General features: G+C 38.1%; 1 long non-coding RNA gene across 6 annotated transcripts in view; it reads left to right on the top strand.

The window, feature by feature from the left end:
- Positions 1-20,797, top strand: part of LOC125156712 (uncharacterized) — a 506,607-nt gene that overhangs the window by 395,812 nt on the left and 89,998 nt on the right. For all 6 annotated transcript variants that reach the window (XR_007148738.1, XR_007148739.1, XR_007148734.1 and 3 more), the window contains 2 exons: positions 3,742-3,839; positions 7,003-7,071. This is a non-coding gene — a long non-coding RNA (uncharacterized LOC125156712). The remainder of the gene's footprint in view (positions 1-3,741; positions 3,840-7,002; positions 7,072-20,797) is intronic.

Here is a 20,797-nt window from a genome sequence, read left to right on the forward strand (position 1 = left end):
GTATTTTCCTGAGCATCCCTTCATGGTGGAGCTGATTAGACTGTTGTGGCTCCACCTCTAATTACTGGCTGCATTTTGTGAAGATTAATTGATATGTCATTAGCAGGGAGAGAAATAGACTGGAGCATGCACAGTTCCACTGTAGCTGGAAATTACTTCTGGAGTGAAGATGCCACTGAATATTTTATCCTTCTTTCCTTGTTTTATCTCTCAATAAAGTCTAGAAAACTTTGGAGTTTCTTCTGAATATTCCAACTTAATTATTTTTATTTATATTTATTAACTTTTATGCCTTTGCCATCTCCAATAATTCTTGTTATTAAATCCCTCCAACCCCCTCTGCCTTCACTCAAAACTCTTGGACCTACCCCCAGCAAGGAGTTAGACAGGAAGTCAGCATACACATTTTCATTTTTTCCCATTTCATGCCAAGAGCATGCTTCACTTTAATAATCAAGAAAACAGGTGATACGTAGTCAACAAAACAATCACAAAGTAAAATTCTAAAAACATAAGATGACTGAAGGTTTTCCTCAGAATTAGAAAGAAATATATTTTTATATATACATAAAATAAAAACAGACTTTTATACACAGATAAGTTAACTTGGAATATGCCTGGAGTCAAACAGAAATTTAAAAAAATTTATTCTAAGTTCTTTCACTTACATGTCCAACTGAATGCATTTTGAAGTAATCTTTCATTGACAACTGACTTTCTATGTAATTCCTGAGTCTATTAACTAGGGCTAAGCAGAGATTTTTTTTTAAAATGCTGTTGAATCCACTTACCTTATTCAAAGATGCCAAAAGCAGAGTCTACAGGTTTACAGGAATTACTGATCTGTATGCAATAATCATGAAAAATTCTCCCTGAACCCAATAAAATGTTTATTAATAGAATCATAAAGTCATTGTTTTATTTCTAAATTCAATTGAGGACTCAGTGGAAAATTTTTAGCATTCTTGTTATTTTCTTACTATTTCAGAAAACAACTTTATTTTTATATCTCCCTCCTGCCCTTGATCTTTCTTGTAATCATAACATGTTGCAGAAAGCTTTCTTAGCATCTCATAGCTCATAAGGCAACTTTTAGGAGGAGGAAAAAGAATGTTCCTTGTTGTAACAATTTCAGGGACATTCTTGTCATTTCCAGATAGAATTTTTGATAAACCATAAAACATTTTCTAACTGAATTTCGGTTGTTCATCTTTCTCCAGTCATGTTGCCCAACACCTACTTAAATGTCTGTTATTTTACTTCTAAAACAATTGACATTTTACATTTTGGTACTTTAGTTTGTGCCTTCAAATGAAACTGAATTCTGTAAGGACTGTCCAGGGACATAGCTACTTCCTCTCAATTTCCTAAATGTTCTGTGTATTCTAGTCCCTGTGACAGATTTTATATTTATATCACTACACTGAATAGTTCTTCTCAAACTTTTGTATAGATTATGTGTCTACTGGGGAATAAATTCACTGCATTGAAGCAAATACCAGGTAATACTGTCTATTTAACATTCTAAAAATGCTTAGGGACATGTTAAATGAAGTTCTATAGAACAGCGATCGTATATTGCCTATTAGGGTAGAGTTTAAGAGCTAATTACATATTCATCCATGCTTAGTTACTGAACCATAGAAACACCTAAATAAGCAGTTTGGAGTTATCCAGTGTGAAATAGATGTCCTATTAAGACTAATTCAAAGCATAGCAAAAAAAAAAAAAAGGCTTTGTTAAAAGTAAAGGTAAAATAGAAGCAAATATTTTCTTTTAATGGCTAATGGAGCCAAATGCAGTTAAGCTATCAAGTGCAGCATGTTCTCTGCTAACTGTTGTGTTTTTCTGTTCACCAGAAAATTATACATCAAATTAGAGATTATTGTTAGGAATTTACATACCACCTGTTTTTATTTCCATTAACATTTCCTTTTAAACATTTTCTTTATACCTTCAGTCCTTATTACAGAAGCATTGATGTTTTTACCTTTTAGAAACTTGAAAGTAATGTAATTAGGAATCCTATTATTCCACCCCCAATGCTTCTTGGGGAGTGTTACCCACACTCATGAGCGTTCCTAATGCAGCATTGTCATTTATAAAACAAGGATACTCAGTGTTTTATTTGGCTGTCTTTGTTTGAGAAGTTTTGTGTAGCGTATCATGGTCTAAATGCAAAGTTTACTCCCCGGTCATTAGCTCTGATTATTAGCTCTGAGTGGACAGAACTGTATTATTTAAATTAGTGATTGTACAGTTTCTAGGGCAAAGCCCTGACTTCCATTGTTTAACCGATATCCCTCAACCACTCACCGTTTTCCTGAGGTTAGAAGAGATATTCATAGCAAGGTGTCTTTGATGCAGTAGCTATGAATATAGAGAAAAGGAAAAGTGCATGCCCAATAATAGTAGGAGATGATCGTCTTAATTAATGTTCCAGCTTTGCCATTCACCACTGCCACCACCGATACTCATGATCTTCAGGAGCACGCTGAAATTCTCCGGACCTCAGCGACTCATTTTTATTGTATTTTATAGAAGCACCATGTCTATAACAGGTTAGAATAAAAAGAAACTCTCCCTAGGTTATTATTTGAGAAACAATATTACCTACATTATCATCAAGTTTCTTTGAGTAACCTCATTGTCCTCACTCTACCCAGTAACCAACAGGGCTGAAATATTAGTGCTCATAATTATATTAAACCTGAGAAGAAAGATTTCTGCAGAGACCCACAGCCCCTCTTAATTGCAAAACCACCCATAGATTCTCAGTTCCCTTAAGAAGTGAAGAGAGCTGGTCAGTGGGAGGGCACAGAATGTTCCTGTTCAGATCCCCTCCACATTGGTCATCAGTGTGGATTTCTTAATTCACCTTATCTTGTACATCAGTCAGAAAACCAAGCAAAAGTTAATAAAATTAATCTGAATAGCAACTATACTCACACTGTAACATGGATGTGCAAAGAGAATCTGCCTTCATTCCTTGAGACTAATCTTATCTTCCTCAAAGGCCCCTGAACCTTGGGTAGTAAAGCAAGAAGATCGCCCTTAATTAGTGCAGTACAGCCTGATGCAATAATGTAATGCTTTTAAACAAAATATGCAGCCACTCAGAGTTTACATCTCTTTCTCCTGGTGGAGGTTGTGGCTCACATGACCTCATAAGTAAAGGAAATCTTGCATCCTCCTGTTGTCCTCTGATTCCTTTGGTTTCCATGGTGATGTTTTGTTCCGCCAGTTGCTGCTCATCTGGGAGACAGCCGGCGGCTTCTGTCAGCTCCTGGTTCTCTTGTGGTGGTGAGGAACTGAAGGCCTGACCCCAGCAAGCATGGCCTGTCCACATTCCTGGCCCCAGGCCTTACTTTAAAACCCCAGCAGTTCTGAGGAAATCAATATTTTTTTATGTCTGTTACTCATTGTGAGACACATCAGTGTGAGAAGGTACGGAGCTTGGCGCTAAGAGGAGAGAGAAGACCTTTTCCTTATATGAAAAAGCCTTCAAGTCTATTGTCAAATATTGCAAAACCTGTGTTGAATGTTTTTCAACCTCATTGTGGCAATTTATTCCCACTCTTGTGCCCACCTCATCGCCTCAGACCAAAGGGATGCCTCAGGCTAGTCAAAGAAAATGGCAAATAGCGGAAAAGCAAAAGACCTATTCATATTTTACTTACAAATATGAAAATAACTGAAAAGCTTAAAAGAAACGCAACATATTTCATCTCTCTTTTTCAGTTCATTTAGTAGCCCACTCAAGAAAGCAAAAGGACGAGGGGAAGAGACTGAAGAGTCCCCAGGAGCTGGAAAGTTATTGAATCAGTGTGACCAGGAGAGTAAGTCATCCACAGCTCTGTAATTTGGGATTGTAAAAGTAAACTTCCAATCCACCCAAACTCCCCCCATATCCCTAAGATTGTTTTTTCAAACTATTTGTGAGAATCCCTGATCTGTACAGTGGTAAACACATAAACACAACTTCAAATTAAACGTGATTCTGATTTTCTAGAAAATTGTAGAGATCATAACATGAGAAAATGTGTGTGTGTGTGTGTGTGCGTGTGTGTGTGTGTGTGTGTGCGCGTGTGGGTATACCATTCTCTTTCTCTACTGAACATTCTATGCAGCTATACTTTTCCCGAATGAACTGCGGCATTTGAGAGCACTTGCTCATTCTTTGTATCTTTTACTTCCTCTATATTTCCTCTCCCGGAAAGTCATATAAATCTGTTTTTTTCAATACCTTTTTAAAAAGATTTTGTCAAAATATGTTTTAAGAGGAAAACCTGTATTATATCTTTTTATTTTCTAGATGTACATTTAAGTTGATGTTTCTTTTATAGTACGCTTCCACCCCTGGGAGTAAGGTAATAAATGTCCTAAATGTGTCCCAACTTGCCCTAAGCCTCTTGCACATAACAATTCTCAGAGAAATGTCAGTGCAATGTTTTCTACCCCATTGATGGATATTTTTTTTTCTGGGGCTGCAATAAAAAGCACCACAGAATGGGTGGCCGAAACAACAAGAATTTATTGTCTCACAGTTCTGGAGGCTAGAAGTACAAGCTCAAGTTTTGCTAGAGTTTGTTCCTTCTGCAAATTGTGGGGGGAAATCTGTCCCTTGCTTTTTTCTTACCTTCTTGTGGTTTGCCGGAAATCTTGGGTGGTTGGGTTTTGTTTATTTGTTTTGTTTCGTTTTGTTTTTTTGGCTTGTAGATCTCTTCCTGCATCTTCATATGCGTATATTTCTCTGTGTCCACACTTCTCCCTTATAAGGAGGATACCCGTCATGTTAGATTAGGGGCCACTGTTATGACCTCATCACAACTGATTATATCTGCAATGATTCTGTTTTCCACTAAAGTCACAGTGTGAGGTTTGGGGGTTAGAACGTCAACACATGAATTTGGAGGGGCGCAGTTCAATTCATAGCACGGGGCATTCCACGGAGACACACAGATGGATGGTTCAGTCATTCACCTCAAAGACTGTTTTCAGAAAGAGTTCTTTGTACCATATCCTCTTGCATATAAGCATTTGTGGTGTTCCTGTACTTAACCCAGTTCATTGAAAGGAAGGGGAGTTCTCATCTCCAAAACCATCTCAGACTCCTTCTTCAAGGTGCTCTGAGCATAAAGACTGGGTAATTACACTATCAATCTCTTTTTATCAAAACTATTTGTAAGCCAAATGCCCTGTGGAAACAGGCATTCACTTCCCTGTTTATACACTGAACTGTCTTTGGAGGGCTTCTTCTAACCAGAGAAACATGTTAATCTGACCAGAAGGAAAGATGATTCTCAGGAGAATGAGTGAGTGCCAGCTAATGTGAGATCCGGGAGCACAGTCCCTAGCCATAGGTCTGGGACAGAGTGGACTCTCAGTGTTCATTGAGTGACCTCGTTGACTGAATGATGGGTGTAACCAGGCTAAGAACACATGAAATGCAGATCCATGAAGGAGAAATGAGAGCTTCCCCTGTAAAGAGTACAATATATACATAGAGATCTGCTATGGCCTTTTGATATCACCCTGCCACGACAGACTACTTGGGAGCTATTCTATTGTCATCTTAGATTTCTTTCAATACCGCTGAGTCCTATGCTTGAATTTTACAAATAAAGAAACTAAGTGCCAGAGAGGTTTAAACAGGTGGATTTGCTTACTATTAACATAAAGGTCAGTACTAAAATCTAAGCCTCTGAAAACCCCATCAATTCTTCTATACCGGCAAGTGTCCTGATTTTTTCTCATTCTTCCACCTAGGTTAAGTTGCACAGTTATGGGCACCATTTGGAGCTGTGTCATGACAAAGACTGTCTCTTCTTGACCAAATTTCATATTCTGAGCCATCTTTTAGATCCCTACTGTTGGACTTCCCTGTTCGTCTTTGCATTGCCTGGTCTTAGAAAGAATCCTCCCAAGTTGACTTAGCCAGAATTCTCACCCTTGATATCTGATCGCCATTGATATCTGATCAAATTCTTCATCTCCATCATCCCCCAGATGGCATCTAATCACCTTGGCAGCCTTCAGCAAGAATCCTGTTAAGTCAGTTTACCCAGAATCCCACCTTTACCCGTAATGCCTACTTTTAGTAATTTTCCATCCACTCTACTCCTTGATTAGAAATCTCCACTAGTCCATTCAGGGCTCTGGATTGAGCCCAGTTGTATACTGAGGTCTCTCTTCCTCTACTGCAATAGTTTCTGATTAAAATCTGCTTCCATCCCTTTAACTACTATCCAGCTCTGGTTTTCTCTGACAGTCAGCTTTCTGGAGTTCCTAATGTTATCAGTAAGAGTTATTATTTTTCCGCAGGTGAATGTGTGTGTGTGTTTTTGCGTGTGTGTATATTTTTTTATTCTCAGAAATACCCGTATCACCTACAATAAACTTAATTATAAAGCATCTAACTTAACTGGTCAAGTTTATACTACTAGCATACTAGAGTCTACAGTCTCTGCTCTTACAATTGTAGTTAGTGCCTTCACTCATTGATAAATTAGATTTGGGTATCTTTTAAGGGGAAGAACTACATATTATTTACCATTGTTATCAAAGGCTGACCCATGCTGATCCCTGAATAAAAATTAGTTGAAAATATAATTAATAAAGTATGGATGAATGGATGTGGAAATGAATGTATATGTGAATGATGTTTCTGTTCTTTAATACCAACACACGAATTGAACTATAGTTATTATAACTTTTTATTCAATATCCAAACTACTTCAGAGGGAATAAATGCCACCACATTTAGTTAAAGAGGGTGGATTTTAGAAGAAAATTAATACAGACACGACAGTAAGTAGCCAGCTACATGTCCTGAAAAATCACCTTTGGCTCAGCTATGCCTTCACGTAGTACACTTTTCACTACATTCATATGGACTTGGTGTTGAGGGTACGAGCAAGGTTTTATATTCTTACTCATTTCTGTTGTAGCAGAAGTCTTCAAGGACAGTGACGTGGTCTTCTCTTTCTGTTGTCTCCATAGTGACAAGAACTCTGCCTCTTGTGTCTGAGATACGCTGTTGACTGGATCTTACATCCAAGCTTTACTCTGGTGAGTAATGCCCTAGCCAAATAGCATGGATAGAGAATGGCACATTTTGTCTAGCAGATTTCAGCCAGTATTTTGTGTGATTCCTTGATTTCTGGGCTTTTGTCAATAATTCTGTAATCATGAAGTTTAGGGGCTTTGGCTTCACTCTATAAAGGACAAATCCTATGTAACGACAAATCCTACTGGAGGCTGCAGTATGTGGTAAGCAATTGTCTGCATGTTCTAACTTAAGGAATATTATCCTGTTTCCCTAACACTTTGCTTGCTGGAAAATTCCTTCATTTGAATTTAAATGTCTCAGCTAAAAACCCTCTGAGGATAATACAGGCACATAATCAAAAAAATGGGTCACTGTGTAGGTACGATTCTGACTGAATGGAAAGAACGAGGTCAGTGTTCTAATGAGAAGTATTGGGTGGATCACTGCAGTGGAATTAGGCATCCAAGGGCAGCCACAAGATATGGGGTTCTTGGAAAGGGCAGTGGCATCCAAAGACAGAAAAAGTGTGAAAAAAAGACTGATCGGAGGAAGACTATTTTACACTTTTCCTCAAACATAACCTGAGAACTACTAGCTTTCCCATATTCTGGTGAATGATAAGAAAAACACTCATTTTAATCTCTAAAACAACTTGGCAAATGGTTTTCAAGAAGTTCCTTGCATGACCAATGCAGAGAGAAATTGCTTCACAAACTAGGATAGCAGGAACCAAGTTTATGTAATTTTCGTATTCTCCTATACCCACTACCCCATCCCCTGCCAGAGAGAGAGCGAGAGAGAGAAAGGGAGAGAGAGAGAGAGAGAGAGAGAGAGAGAGAGAGAGAGAGAGAAAATACAGGTATCCATCTCAGGTGTATAAAACCATAGTAAGAGAAAGGAGAAATGAGTATATTATTGTTCCCATTAGGCCTGCTTTCCTATTTCTATTTGGCCTACTCTGATTTTTTATTCCAGTGTTCATGGATAAGAAGGGAGGCAAAATGAGTTCTGCTCTCAAATGTAACTGTGGCCACAATATGTAATGTATCCTGACCATTTCCAACTCTCAGACGTCAGTGAAGGCAGAGGAGGTGCAGCCTGTGAATAAGAATAAGACTAAGTTAAAAAAAAAATTAAAAAGAAAAAAAAAGAATAAGACTAAATTAAAATCGAGTTTTTTCTACTATCTCCACTGGCTAAATAACTTTGGACTTCTCACAACCGAAGCTGGGTTACTTCAGTTTTCGTACTTCTTAGTCTTACTCTGATACCTGGCCCTGCACCAAGGATGTGCTTCCTTTGCAGTCTCCTCACATGGTGGTGCTCTCTCTTCCAGTCCTCGAAATCAGGAGGGGTGATCTAGGTCCTTCTCAATCTCGACCACTGTTTCTTGATCATCGCTCCCAACTCTTGAAAGCAATCATTTTTGAGGAATATCTCATCTGGACATACCATCATTTCCCCCTCTTTCTTGGTTTCATCTACAGACCTCACTGAACACTCCTCATCCATAGCTGACTCCTACTTCTGCACCTGATGTAGACTTTGTGTTGACTCCATGCTCTACTGTAATCCTAGCAGAATTCAGCCCCCAGGTGACAACCATCCAACTCCCTGGCTTCTAGTTCCTCAAAGGCCTCACAGCCAATGGCAGACCTCTACTCCCCTACAGATGTTCCCTTCCACGGCCTCGCCCTGGTCATTTTCCATACTTGTAACCACTTTAATTCCAAAATATCTTGCTTTATGATCACAAAATTTTCAGTACCAGCATTTAAAAAAATTACTTCTTTTATGATCCTCTAGCAATCTTTCTCCCAGTCCAGAAGTTATATACAGAATATTTCTTGAGCAAATGGATGAGTGAACAAACCCATGAAATGAATGCAAAAATGCTAGTAACCCAGTTAAAATTGAATAGAAAAACTTAAATCTTGCAGTGACTCTGACCCCGAGCAGCTGGGCCAGATAGAAGCCTCACTTTTTGCCTCCCAATATCACTACTAAATACCTGACAACCGAGAATAAGCGAGGGTAGGGACAGATGGCACAGAGAGAATCAGGAAGAGGTCCCATAACCACATTAACACCATAGTAGAATTTTTTATTTGAAACATGAAAATACACCTTCCAACATGGCATTTAATAGTTGAGGAGACAAAAAAAAAATGTATGGATGGATGGACAGAATAAGCTTCTGCTTCTTAATTTTCCCTAATTTATTTTCTCCCCATAGAAGTAAGATGCATAAATCTTTTCCCTTGACCAGGGGTGCTTCCAGCAAATGTAGGTTTAACTGAACTGAAGCTGTAGGAGGAATGGAATCTTGTAAGTGTCCAAAAGACTTCCTTTACTGAAATAAACACACATTGTAGCAAATAACTTCAGGATTTCTCTTGGTTCTAGACTGTGAGATCCATTAACTTGGTTGGCTGGGCTTCTGGTCATTTGCAGTGTTTTAGACTGAGTCTTTTTCCTTCACTTCAGAAAAAAAAATCCATGTATCTAAATCTCATGAAACTGGGGCATCTGGGTGGCTCAGTCATTTGAGTGCCCTGACTCTTGATTTGGGCTCGGGTCATGATCCCAGAGCAGTGGGATCAAGTTCTGCATTGGACTGCGCCCCGAGTGTGGAAGTCTTTGTCTCCCTCTGCCCCTCTCCCCTGCTCACACACACTCTCTCTCTCTTTAAAATAAATCTCATGAAACTATTAAAGACTGGTATGAGCACTGGGTGTTGCATGTAAGTGATGAATCACTGACTTCCACTCCTGAAGCCCGTACTACGCTGTACATTAACTAACTTGAATTAAAATAAATATATTTTTAAAATGATAATAATAAATAATTTAAAAAATCAGATGAAGTCACTTGCAGTGTGAAGCTTCTCCTGACTTCTCTTTCTCTCTCATTCTTCAAGAAGTTCTTCATAAGTCTGTTATAGGCTTTAAACAATATCACAGTGATGCTTTAATGGTGTAACTAGTTTCCTAAGAAATGGTGAGTTCGTTTCTCAAGGACAGAAGACACATATGTTATCTCTATAATGCAGTAACTAAATGCAGCTCAATCATGTTTATGCTATACAATATGGTCTATAATTAATTAATTCAGTGAATATTTATGAAGCACCCACTATATGCCACTTATTATTTGAGGTGCTGGCAATATATCAATGAACAAAGAAGATAAAAAGCTCTGTCCCATCGACCTTGTAATTTTTGCATCTTAGAGGAAGAGGGTATGGCAGCCCTGTAGGAATGCCATTCAGATGTCCCTTCAAAGACAGCCTATCGCAAGTATCTGCCATAATAAGCTACTCTAGGCATGGGCTGTTTTTAGCCAATGGCTGAACCCAGAGTGGGAACTACAGATGGGCCATTCCAGCCCATAAGAGATGCCAGTAATGATTAATCTAGGCTCTGGGGCTCCCCATTGAGTGTCTTGGCCAAGACTTTGTCAGAGCTATGTTGTAGTCTGAGGCTTTTCCTACCCAATTCTTCTTAACTTCTTTCCTTCCTAAGACAATAGACTTGCATGATGGTCTGAAGGCTTTCCATACCTACTCTACTCCTTTCCCTTTAGTTTGAGATGTACTCCTGCCCACCAATAAGTCTCATACACTTCTAAGTCTATGTTGGAGTTGGTTACCAGAGGCACAGAACTGGTACAGAAGATAACAAAGATTTTCTGATTTTAATCCTTTAGTATAAAATGGATTTTTATACTTGTTTTGACTGCCTATGATATGCTTGCTACTGCTCAGGTGCCCCTCATGTATTTTTTTTTTTATATTATCCCAGAGCTGTACTTGATATCCTCTTTTTCATGATTTTCAACTATCATGAAATGTATTCTGGTGCCCGCTCCCTCCCCACCCCCCAGAATGTTTTGCCTGTTTTTCTTCCTTTTCAGTTTGTGCTTTTGGTTTTTATTGTTATATTTTAAAAATGAAACATGTTGTCCTTTGCCCTTACAAAATCATATCAGGAAAAAGCTGGTTTTATTATTTTCTGTAGCCCTAATAAAATAATTTTAGCAATGATAATAAGAAGAGGTAATATACCTCTCCCATGATCTTTACGGAATGCATTTAATAGAATGCATTTTTGGCAAAATACTGGTCAACTTCCTTGGAAGAACAGAAGAACCCACTCTTTATTTTTTTAGTGGCACTAATAAAATAGAAATAATGTTGAGAATACATTTTCTACATGTTTTCAACAAAGCCTAATATTTTTTATTATGTTCATTCAGAAGGATCCAAAGTATTAAATAAAGGGGGAGCAAATGTGTGATCCATATGACTCCAGTCCCTTGTTTCCCCACCCAGGGCAAACATCACTCATTGTCATCACTATCCTTTCCAATGAGCAGAGAAGGCCTATAATCCTTCTCTTCATGATTGAAATGTGTTAGGAGATAAAATTATCTTTTTTACAAAGGTCCTTATTTTTTAAATGTGCATTATAACACTTCTTTAATATCCTCACATGCTTGAAATCCTTCTTGAATTATACAATATTCTAGAGACTGAACTATTTTTCAATTTCTCCAAGTTCCTAGAGACCCTGGAGTTCCCTGTGTTTTATAGATGTCCTGTAACTTTCTCCTTTCTCTCTGGCTTTCTTCTTGTTCCACCTCCAATATTAAAATATATATGCAGACTTCAAAACAAATTTGAAATTTGAGTTAGAGATGTTTCAGACCACCAGCTGTTCAAGAACACCTTCATAAATATGCCTGAAATATTAATATCAAGAGGTGAAAAGGAAGGGAGCCAACTATTTAGTATCATCAAGCCACGTTCTGTAAAAACAGCTGGTTAATAAGGCATCTTTACAAATGATAGCTCTGGATTCATGGGTGAGGAAAAGCCACCCATTATTTGACTCTGAAGTTTACAGTCCTAAGAGAATAAGCTCATAAAAGAATTTCACCAAAGCTAATATTCTGACGTGTCTTGCAACAGTGTATCCAATCATCAGAGTATTTAATCAGTTTTCTTCTGTGCATCTGATGGCCAACCTAATATCATAAGAAGACAGAAATTGCTAATATTTGCTCCTATCCTACTATGATAGGCACACCAACAATGTCAATGCAATCATTGGAGATTTTACGAAGTAAAGGAAGAAAGCAACTAAAGCAAAGAGAGATTTGAAAGTGTTGTGATTCCGACTTGGAAAATAGTAGAAGAGAATACCGGCCAAGAAACGTAGTTGGCCTATAGCATCTGAAAAAGGCAAAAGAATTGATTAACCCCTAGAACCTCCAGAAGGAACACAGCTCTGCCAACACCTTGGTGTTAGCCCGTGGACGTCCATTTCAGACTTGTGACCTCCAGAACTGTGAGATAATAAATGTGTCTTGTTTAAAGTTGTCAGTGACTTCATTGTCACTTTTAAAAAAGTGTTTGCTCTAGTTTGATGTTTATAACTTGGGAGTGCTTTGCAGTTCAACAGTGAGAGTGTTCCACATGAATTTCTACACACAACAAAGCTATCATTAGCGTGCATTTTCAAATAGACTGTTGTAACCCACTCAAATCAGGAGATCCAATGTGCTTTTGTGATAATAATAAATATATGAAGCACTTTAAAACTCACTGTACGTTAAAGCCTAGAATGCTATGGAATTTTTTGTATGAGCCTAATGTGCTAGTCCATACAAATGCCATGCAGCTTAGCATTAAGAGGCAGTGTGTTTTGGGACAAACATTGCTCCTAAATTCCTTCAAGTGTGATTTGAAGGGTGTCATGCAAAATTCTCCTTCCTAAATATATCCCGAGGCCAACATAGCATAATACTGAAGATGCACAACAGAGAGACTTAAAACTGGATATTGCCAAGGGATCTGTTTAAAACAAAAATAATCTTTATAGTAGCATATTTACTCAACTACTCATTCACAAAAGATTTATCGTGCAGCAAATAACATAGTAAAAAAAAAAGTACAGATATTAGAATCCACAACTGGCTTAAAATTCAGGTTTAGGGGCACTGGGGTGGCTCAGTCGGTTAAGTGTCTGACTCTTGGTTTCGGCTCAGGTCATGATCTCATGGCTTGGGTGGTGAGTTCAAGACCCGCAGCAGGCTCCATGCTCACAGTGCAGAGCCTTCTTGGGATTCTCTCTCTCCCTTTCTCTGTCTGCCCTCCCCCTCTCATTCCCTCTGTCTCTCAAAAATCAATAAACTTTAAAAATAAATAAATAGGGGCGCCTGGGTGGCTCAGTCAGTTAAGCGGCCAACTTCGGCTCAGGTCATGATCTCGCGGTCCGTGAGTTCGAGCCCCATGTCAGGCTCTGTGCTGACAGCTCGGAGCCTGGACCCTGTTTCAGATTCTGTGTCTCCCTCTCTCTGACCCTCCCCCATTCATGCTCTGTCTCTCTCTGTCTCAAAAATAAATAAACGTTAAAAAAAATTTTTTAAATAAATAAATAAAATTCAGGTTAACTTCTTATGAACTGCTTTTGAACCATTTATGAATATCCTATCACTCTCTCTCACCTCCAATTTCTTTGTTTGTAAAACGAAGACAGAGGAGAAAAACTATTAAACTGGACTAAGGCACAAATTATTCATTTATGCTCAGTTAATTATTTGACCATTCATTGAAAACTATGAGCTAGTTACTGGGGGAAAAAAAAAGATGAACAAAATTTATTTTCTCCCACAGAGACTCACAATGGGTGAGGAGACAGATTTATTAACTAACAATTATAGCAGCAATAAGAAAACCCTCAATACATTTATGTGTAAAGTGTTATGAAAGCAGGTAAATGCAATGATTTACTAACTCTTGTTGGGAGAAGGGAGAAGTGACAATAAGGATGGGTTTTGAAGGATGACCATGTATTCTAGAGGTAGGAAATTTGAGCAGAGGGAATTACCATATGACTCAGCAATTTCACTCCTACTTATATATTCAAGAGAAATGAAAACGTATGTCCACTCCAAAATTTGTGTACACAAATGTCATAGCAGCCTTAGTGAGAATAGCCAAAAACTAGAAAGTACTCAAACACCCATTAACTGAGGAATGGATCAATAAAATGTGGCATCTACATGTGATGGGATATTCAGCCATAAAAAGTACTGATACATGCGACAATATGAAAAGAACTTTGAAAACATTATGTTAAGTGCAAGAGACCATATTCAACTTAAAGAACACTTCTATGATATGATTACTATTTATATGAAGTGTCCAAAATAGGCAGAGCTAGAGACCAAAGGTAGGTTAGTGGTGGTCTCGGGCTGGGGGTAGGATATTGGTGAGAAGTGAAGAGTGATATTTAATGGGAACAGGGTTTCTAGGGCGTGTGATGACAATTTTCTAAAACTATTGTGGAGATGGATGCATAGGTCTATAAATATACTAAAAGCTATTCACTCGTGTACTTCAAAGGAATGGTATATAAATTGTATCACAATAAAATGGTTACACACACAGAAAGGAACAAAAAGCAATAGGCAACCCAAAATTTCCTCTAAGCTTCCATATGAAATGGTTACCACTAAGATATTTGTCCATTATATTGCAAAATAAATATTTTCAAAATAAACAGACAAACAAAGTTCTGCATGAGAGAGAGGGAGGGGAGAAAGCAGACAGGAGAAAATCTATAGACTGAGATCTTGGAAAAATTGTGAGCAGACAGACTGTTGATTCAGCCGCCAGAGTGACAAAGCAAATATTCACCCGGCATTTCATTCTCTCAGTTGTGCCATTAACAGTAATACTAAAATAAATACAAGAAATGAGTATTTCAAGAAATGACAATCTTAGCATGAAGGCGTAATGTGAACAGAACTCCAGGAAACCGAATATCAGCTTTCATAGTAATCTTAACCTTGTCCTGTGAATTAAAAAAGTTAATCAAGAATATCTCAAAACACTTTCCATGAATATGATTCCATTTGCATGATTCCATGTTCCATGCAAACTTCACTTTTGTTTAAAAAAAAAAAAGTGTAAGTTCCCTTTTATAAGAAACCAAGCTAAGAAGATAATCGTTTAGAATAAAGTAAATGAGATGGAAAATAATAAATAATAAACTCTAAAATAAGAACAAATGTATGAAAGCACAAACAATATTACTGAAATAGTAATAGCTAACACTTTAATAAAAAAATTTTAATGTTGATTTACTTTTAAGAGGTAAAGAGAGAGAGAGACAGAGTGTGAACAGGGGAGGGGAACAGAGAGAGGGAGACACAGAATGTAAAGCAGGCTCCAAGCTCTGAGCTGTCAGCACAGAGCCCGACGCAGGGCCTGAACTCATGAACCGTGAGATCATGACCTGAGCCAAAGTCCAATGCTCAACCTACTGAGCCACCCAGACACCCCTTAATAACTAACACTTTTAAGGGACTATATGTCGCACTCTGTGCTAAACCCCTCCCCATCCAGACACACATTCATTTAATACTCAAAATCCTATGGGTTAGGTTCTATATTCCCAATTCACATGAGTTAAAATGAGGGTAGAGCAATGATGTAGGTTAGCAAAACTCACACAGGTAGTGAATGTGAAAGGGGAAATTACCCCCAGGCAGTCATGCTCTGTATGCAACACAGGATGGATTGCAAAGATATGCCCAGGAAGTATCAGTTCTTTGTGGCTGAAATGAATACAGGTTTTGTAGTGAGCGATGTCAGAGATGAAACTAGAACGGCAGGCTGGGATGAGTTAGTTGGTGTCCTCAGCTATGGGGGCCACATTAGGGCTGCACTAACTGGGTAGTTGCTCGATGTGTTCATTTACATGGAGCTGTGAAAACTCACTGGGTGCTAGTAATTTATTGGAAATTATACCTGTGTAATTTTTGCTAATCTACATCATTGCTCTACCCTCATTTTAACTCATGTGAATTGGGAATATAGAGCCTAACTCATAGGATTTTGAGTATTAAATGAATGTATGTCTGGGTGAGGAAGAGTTTAGCCCAGAGTCTGACATACAGTCCCTTAAAAGTGTTACAGAAAAGCATATTTACTGAGATTCGTCTCAGAAAAAAAAAATTCTGAATGTGTTAGCAGAGAAAACTGATTAGCTCCTTGGGACAAGGGATGATACCCCAAAGGAATACCTTCAAGCAACAATAAATGGCTCATAACTGCCTTTTTTCTGAGATACAATTAACATAAAATGAAGCACCTGCACCTTATGTGTTCACTTGGATAGATTTGACAACTGTTTATGCCTGTGAAATCTACTCCCACCACAAGATTAAGAATATCTCCATCTTCAAGGAAGTTCCATTATGCCCCTTCTAGTTAGTTCTTGCTCACACACACTATCTGTCCTTTCACTATAAAGTAGTTCTGACTGTATTTGGTTTGATATAAAAGAATGTATACAGCATATATATATATATATATATATAGCACCTAGTTTCTTTCATTTAATGTCCCCTTTTTGAGATTTATCCATGTTGCTTTGTTCTTTTTATTACTGAGTAGTATTCCATTGTGTGAATGCATGGCAATGTGTCTATTCATTTTCCTGCTGGGAAACATTGGGACTTTATTTTCCAGTTTGGTGCAATTATAAATAAGATGGCTATTAATATTTTTATAGAAGCCCTTTTGTTTTGAAAACATATGTTTTCATTTTCTATAAAACATAAAACATATGTTTTATAGAAGCCCTTTTTGAAAACATATGTTTTCATTTTCCTGGGCAAGCACATAGGAGTGAAATTATTACATGTGAGTTTAGCAAAACTCATGCAGGTAGTATATGTGAAAGGGGAGATTCTCACCCAGGCAGCCATGCTGCCTTCTAATTCCCTCTTACAAAATGTTGGTCTGTTTGATAATTGGACTTTCTTTTGACAGAATAAGGTATACAAGTTTGGAACCAGAGCTGAACTGAGGGTGATAATTGCAAGGAGGCTAAGTGCTTTCTTCTCCCCCTTTTCACATGGATGCTCAGCCTCCTTATACATAAATAATCCATAAACACATATTAAGACTATTGGTTGGAAAGAATAATAAATTATTAACTTAGTAGAAGCAGCAAAATGTCCTTGCCTGGCTTAAATATACCACAGTTATGAATGTAGATTTTGGTTTGAAGACTTTAAGTAACGGGATTAAATCTCTTCTAGTGATAGTAATTTTTGCATGCCGTGGAAGGTGGGCTAGGAGCTGGGAAGTAATTGAAGAGGCTATTGCAAAAGTTCAGGTGAAAAGTAATGAGGTCAGGATCTCTGGAAATTCTTAGGAGGGAAATGAAATCAAAACGTACCCAAACACTGCTTGTGAATGCGTATGTGTGTCTTTCTGTCTGTCTGTGTGCAATAATTTTGTAACAGTACCCACTTTGTTTCACATTCATTGCATTTACGGCATCCATACACAACAGATTCTATATTACAGTGCAAGTTTAATCATAATATTCAGACCAGCCAGTAAACTGAGATATCTGTCACCTACTGGCAAGCCCCCCTGTGTCACACACATTGGATGCATATCTAATGTGACCAATAACACCCTCAATATATTGTAGCTTTCCAGTTTGTTTCTCTTAGAATGTTTCTAAAACTCTCAACTGTTGCAACATAGTAGCTTGCTTTCACTGCTCTATAATCAGTTCTGAAAACTGCAGGAAAACAAAACATCCAACTGAAAAAACATGTGAGAAGGACGTGAATACCAAACTCTGACCTTCATGGTACCTCTTTCATTGCGTTTCTCGACGATTTTCATATAAAACAGTAGTAAACAGAGATGAAATTTATAATATCAGATTCAGAGAAAGATCAAGCATCTATTATTTTTTTCAGTTCAGAAAGTCCTGGAAGAGATTATCTTTATCCTCTCTCTACTGTGACAGGCTTTGTCATTCTGCTGGCTGGCACATCCTTCTGACTGAAACAAAATTGGTTGGTCATGGTTTAGGTTACTTTCATAAAATGTACTGTCTCTCTGTTTAGTCAGCGGTATTGACTGAAAACTCAGAAACCTACGAAAAATCTAAAAGAAAACAAGAATTGAACTGGAAGCCATTTCCCACATGTTATCACCATCTTGTGACTAGTATATTCATAGAAACTGCCTGATCCAGCCTTCCCCCACAATTAACTTCGTAAATTTACTGTGGGTGGTTGGCCTCTTATTTATATTGTCTCCCCATTTTTTCTTGGGGAATCTCTTACTTGAGTGTTTTTCAAAATTGAAAATAGATCCTGAATCAATCTTTCATTACTAAAAATGTTAAACATTCCGTACTTGTTGAGCAAGAGAACTAACCCCTGTTAATTGACTATTAAAAGTATTTATCAAAGGCTACAAAGGATGGGAGACTCTACAGTTTGTTTGTGCATCACCAGGTGGTCAGGACCATTGGGTTCTGGGATGTCTGGAGCCAAGAGATGTGTCTTCTGGGAAGGTGACTTTATTTCGAAGGTAATATACCTCAAGAACCACCAGGAGAAGTGCATGCTAACTCTGGCACTGACGTGCTTTCATTGATTTTGCAAACCATTGATGTAGCAGCTGTGAACACGAACTGCACTATATCAGAGTCAACAGGAAAGACAGGCTTTCTATATGTCAGAGGGAATTGCTTACCTTAGATGGCTAGCTCAGCACACTCTGATGTACATCCGCACAGTGAAAAGCAATACATGAGGGTTCTAGTTTAAACACACACACACACACACACACACACACACACACACACAAAAAGGCTCTCTCTGCAATATAAAACTTGATGCAGGATTCTTCATCTTGGCACATCTTTCATCAAATTAAAACTCCAGACTTGAAATAAAAATTGCTGATGGGAGTATTAGTGCGCTTCAGGCACTGCTCTCTGTAGGGAGAAGGCTGCAAACTGATCATAAAATCAGTTATTCATCTAATTAGGTGGGAAAGGAGTCAAGCTTTTACTGCTAAAAGAAATAAAAGCCTATATTGGCCCTCTTCCTTGCAAGTAGGTCAATTTACTTGAATCTGAGTATCCAGGAACTTAAGTGGCATCTCCAGAACTCTAATGCCTCCTCTGTGCTAAGTAGGATGTGTTCAATATAACCCAGCCCCCACACATTATGTCCATAAGGGCTGAATAACGTCCATAAGGGCTGAAAAAGGCCAAATTCTGTGAAACAAACTACACTAAAATGTTGCAAGTCTGTTCAGAATGATGGTAATCTGTCAGCCAGTTTCTAATAGAGAGAATTCATTTTATATTTCTCATTAAATTGTCTTCACAAAAATATAATGAATAATGGCTTGTTTTGAAGACACTTTATGTTTAGGACATCTAAACATAAGAAACAATATTTGTCTCTTTAACAAAATTGGTTATAAAGGTACTTATAAACAAGATTCGTTTTTATAAAGCTATTTCTTAAAGAATAACAGAAGGATAATTTTGGGGATATATCTTAAAATATTCTTGAAGGATAATCAGAGGCCAGAAAAATTTGAGGTGGGTGTCTTCCCGTTAAAAAAATCTTTTTGAGGGGCGCCTGGGTGGCTCAGTCGGTTAAGCATCTGACTTCGGCTTAGGTCATGATCTCACAGTTCTTGAGTTTAAGCCCCACATCAGGCTCTGTGCTGCCTGGAGCCTGCTTCAGATTCTGTGTCTCCCTGTCTCTCTGCCCCACCCCATTCATGCGCTCTCTCTCTCTCTCTCTCTCTCTCTCAAATACATAGTAAACATTAAAATAAATTTAAAATGAAGAAATAAAGAAATAAAAATTTAAAAAATCTTTTTGATAGTGTTTCTCTAGGAGTCAGTGCATTATTCAACTCTTCTGCAATAATTGACCCCGTATGCCAAAATCTTCCTATTTTAAGTTTCTTGAGACCTACCTACTGAAATGCTATCATAAACACAAGGTGGAGTGAATTTGAGAGTTAATTTCTTAAGAAAAAAACTACCCATTCTACATAAAATACAAAACATGTTTTTAAAAATCACAATGTTTTCATTTTGTTCGCATAGTTAGGATTAAATTTTATGTCAATTTCTTATTCTATGTTTATAAAAATATTATTATAAAGAATTAATAGGGGTACCTGGGTGGCTCAGTCAGTTAAGCATCCTACTATTGATTTTGGCTGAGGTCATGATCTCACAGGTTCATGAGCTCAAGCCCCATGTCAGGCTCTGCTTGGGATTCTCTCTCTCCCTCTCTCTCTGTGCCTCTCTGGCTCACACACCCTCTTTCTCTCAAAATAAATAAACTTTAAAAAAGAAGAATTAAGCTGGAGGAGTTAAGATGGTGAAGCAGCATGGAGAACCTGAGCTTGTCTCATCCCTAAAAGGCAGCCAGATCAGCACCCAACCATTTTGAACACCCAGGAAATTGATCTGAGGATCAGATCTTCATAACTTGAGCCATGGTTATGCCATGCAGAGAGGTGAACTGGGGGAGAGAAAAGCTATAGAGGGTAGGGAGTTGTTTTTGTGGTGAGAGGACAGAAATGGGAGAGTGCAGCACGTCGGAATCATGCAAGAAAACTACTCCCCTGGAAATAACTGGAGAGAAAGAATAAGCGAAAACACTCACAAGGCTCTGAACAAGAAATCTGTTCTCCAAAACCACTGACAGAAAGAAAGAAAAGGGTTTCAATACCACCAGGATTCTCCAAACAGTGGAGCGCAGAGTCCGAGGTTCTGGAACACAGTGCTGGTGTTGCTTGATAACGAAGCAGGGCAAATCCTGAAAAGCAGGCAGCAGGGTCTGAGGGATCCATGTACCACACTGGGAGAAACAGTTCTC

The sequence above is a fragment of the Prionailurus viverrinus genome, chromosome F2, assembly GCF_022837055.1.
Source record: "Prionailurus viverrinus isolate Anna chromosome F2, UM_Priviv_1.0, whole genome shotgun sequence".
In the NCBI taxonomy this organism is placed as follows: Eukaryota; Metazoa; Chordata; class Mammalia; order Carnivora; family Felidae; genus Prionailurus; species Prionailurus viverrinus.